The sequence below is a fragment of the Lucilia cuprina genome, chromosome X, assembly GCF_022045245.1.
Source record: "Lucilia cuprina isolate Lc7/37 chromosome X, ASM2204524v1, whole genome shotgun sequence".
NCBI lineage: Eukaryota > Metazoa > Arthropoda > Insecta > Diptera > Calliphoridae > Lucilia > Lucilia cuprina.
In genome coordinates, this window is record NC_060949.1 from 12,145,890 (window position 1) to 12,149,462 (window position 3,573).

At 29.2% G+C, this 3,573-nt stretch overlaps 1 long non-coding RNA gene across 1 annotated transcript; it reads right to left on the minus strand.

The window, feature by feature from the left end:
- Window positions 1-154: 154 nt before the first annotated feature.
- Window positions 155-675, minus strand: LOC124418628. Its single transcript, XR_006940112.1, has 2 exons — window positions 469-675; window positions 155-402 (listed from the first exon to the last, which is right to left on the minus strand). It is a non-coding gene; the product is annotated as an uncharacterized LOC124418628 (long non-coding RNA).
- Between the last annotated feature and the right edge of the window lie 2,898 nt (window positions 676-3,573).

Genomic DNA, 3,573 nt, shown 5'->3' on the forward strand with positions numbered 1-3,573 from the left:
AAGCCGATTGGTATACTTTAAGGTGGGTATAGGACGAATATTTTTGTATATTACAAACATCAGCACAAACCCAATATACCCTCCCCACTAAAGTGGTGTAGGGTATAAAAATATTACCACATACTCAGGGATCTAGGTTTGTTCCAGAAATACAAATTCTTAATATACTTACCAGGTTTAATGATTTTTCGAAGTCATCTATCTTCAACCGACAAAAGTTTTGGTACTCTTTTTCCTCCCATAGAATATCTTTTAATAGATGAGCCTCCAAATTATGCAGCTCCCTCTTTTTCAAAAAGGGGTTCATCCTTCTTACCCTTTTTAAGTATTCATCAGACTCTATCAGTTCATTAATCTGCTTTAATGCAATTAAAAGGCGGACCGCTTTCTTTAATTTCATTTCTAAAAATTTATTCAAAAACACAAATGTAAAAAAATTCCACAAATAAAATTAATATGGCTACTTACCTCTACAATGACTAAAAAAATGTTTTATCTTGACAAAAAAGAAACTACGATTTCCCATATGCAGTGATATAAACAAAATTTTGACAGTTGTTCTGCTAACTTTTTGTTAAGTGTCATGATAAAAATTAATCAAATATAGACATGGGATAATAACCGTTAATAAAACAACCTTTTGATGAATCAGCAAACCCTAACAGCTGTTTTTGGTTGTTGTGTGGTGAGTTTCTATAAAAACGTAAACAAATGAAACAAAAACAAATTACTAGACAAATTTATTTTGTGTTAAGAAAAATATCTGTATTTTAATACATAATAAAATGTTTTATAGTCAGTGTCAGTGTGCTAGAAGTACATCATCTGCACCAATAATAATCCCGGTTCCTTTCGCATCAATCCTTGTCAAAAAATACCATATATAATGTGCAATTCGTTCTACTACTCCAAGATTAATAGGGCCACGGAATCCACTGGAGGTCAACCTATAACAATAACAGAGGGGTGGCTTTAACAACTTGTTTCTTTTATGTTGTTGAAGAGCCTCATCTTGACAGTTTACCAGATGCCTTATTTGTGTACATTGCAGGGTCCTGGTACCCAGCACAGCCTTATTGTAAACGGTTTCATAATAACACTTAGAACTTTTCTTATTTCTAGGACTATGCAAGGATACCTTTGACATATTAATGCTTTAAGTGCAGCATGATTATCAACCTAAAGTGTTACCAAAGTCCGGAGAATAACGTGACTCCGTATTATTTCCGTCTTATTACAGTCTAAGACGATCTAGCCAATATTTGCCAAAATATTTTTAGTTGATGAAGTTTGTTATTGAAAATGGACTATATCGGTCTACGATTTCTCATACCCTATGTATGTTTCCGTCAGGAAATCACTTTAACGTTCGGACCTAGCATTCACAGCTATGAAACAAGCTTTATAGAACTAAAAGGAACCCTTAAGAAAATGACTTAAACACTCAGGACCATCCTTCAATACTCCAGTATATCGCCAAAAAACGACAAAAACAACTTTTATAGGAACTAAAATCTCTTTACCAAATTTTATGAGGATCGATAATTGACAAGATTTATATGATCCAAAATCTTTGTTAAATTTTTTGAGGGTCGGCCCATATAATTTATGGGGTTATGACTAACGCTCATAACTGGCTTGAGAAAATATGTATAGCATGTTTAATTGGCCCTACCCCCAATATAAAAACCTCTTCAGAATATTACTTTAAATTGTTGCTGTAGTACACACCCTAGAACGATGAAATTTCCAAAAAAAATTTATGCCATCCGATTTCTACACTTCCAACATAAAGTTTTATATAGGTTTTTATCGTGCACAAGATCGTCCGATAGCAGCTACAGATCATTTTATATATACTGCCATACTAACATTTTTAGAACGTTTTTATTAGAAGGTATAGTTATAGTTCCAAGAAATTGTTATATATCATTTGCGACTTTTCCACGTGCATAAACACATATTCGTAAATGTAAATAATGAAAACAATGCATGAGTCTTATCCACATGCATATACACATATTTGTATACAAAAATAACTCACCACACCAAAAAAATTTTTGTTTTGGTAAAACAGATGTTACGGTTTGTTTTATTTTTACGTCGCGTTGTTTTCTTTATGTGCGTAGATTCTTATAAGAATATTATCCAGACAATTATTTACAAAATCGGATAAAAATTGCAAAAAATCGACTCTTATTAAAATAACTGCAAAATTTGACTTACACTTTTTTTATCAAGTGTATAATATTTCACTTAAAAAGATGTGGACCTATCTTGTCCACTTTCATGTTGGTCCTATGTTTTTAAAGACTTTTCGACTTATATCGAAATAATATAAATTTTGCATGGTAAAAGTTGTTTAAAAGTTGACTTAAAAAAAAAAACAAGGAATTAAGAAAAATTTGACTTTGGTCAATGGCTTTAAATTCATATTTTTAGTCAAAAGAACTCGAAATAGTCAAAAATTATGAAAAAAAAAATAAGAAAGTGTTAACAATTAGTTTAAGTCAACTTTTTTAGTAGTTTAAAGTTGACTTTTTCAAGAAAAAAACTATATAAATTCAAGAATGTTGGACAAATTTATAAAAGGTCGTAAAAGTTAGTTAAAGTTCAAGTTAAATTGGAAAAAAGATCGGAAGAAGTCTTCAAAGATCGACTTTTTAGAATTTTTCACTTAAGGTTATGTACCATTTTCATGTTTGTCCTATGTTTTTAAAGATTTTCGAATTATATCGAAATAATATAACTTTTGCATGCATGGTAAAAGTTGTTTAAAGTCAACTTTTTTTGAAAAAACAAGGAAGTCAGAAAAATTTGAATTTAGTCGAAATGGTTTTAAATTCATATTTTTTTTTAAGTTTAAAGAACTCGAACTAGTCAAAAATGATGAAAAAATAATAAGAAAGTGTTAAAAACTATTTAAAGTCAGCTTTTTTAGTTGTTGAAAGTCGACTATTTAAGCTATATAAATTTTGGAAAAAGTCTTCAAAGATCGACTTTTTAGAATTTTTCACTTAAGGTTATGTACCATTGTCATGTTTGTCCGTTGTTTTTAAAGATTTTCGACTTATATCGAGATTTCTATGGTAAAAGTTATTTAAAGTCGACTTTTTTGAAAAAACAAGGAATCCAAAAATATTTGATTTAATCGAAATGACGTTTGAATTAATCTTTTTAGGTAAAAGAACAAAAAAAAATTATGAAAAAAATAAGAAAGTGTTAAAAATATGTTTAAAATCAAGTTTTTTAGTCGTTTAGTCGACTTTTTCCTCAAAAAACTATATAAATTCAAGTATGTTGGACAAATTTAAAAATTAGTTAAAGTACGAGTTAAATTGGAAAAAAGATCGGAAGAAGTCTCCAAAGATTGACTTTTTAAGGAAACAAATTTAGAAAGTTGAATTTATTAAGTGATATATGAATTCATGTAGCGATATATTATCCATTATCCATTTCAGATATACTTATAAGAATCTTCTCCAGACAATTATTTACAAAATCGGATAAAAATTGCAAAACGTCGACTTTTTATTCAAATAATTGCAAAATTTGACTTAACTCTTTTTTATC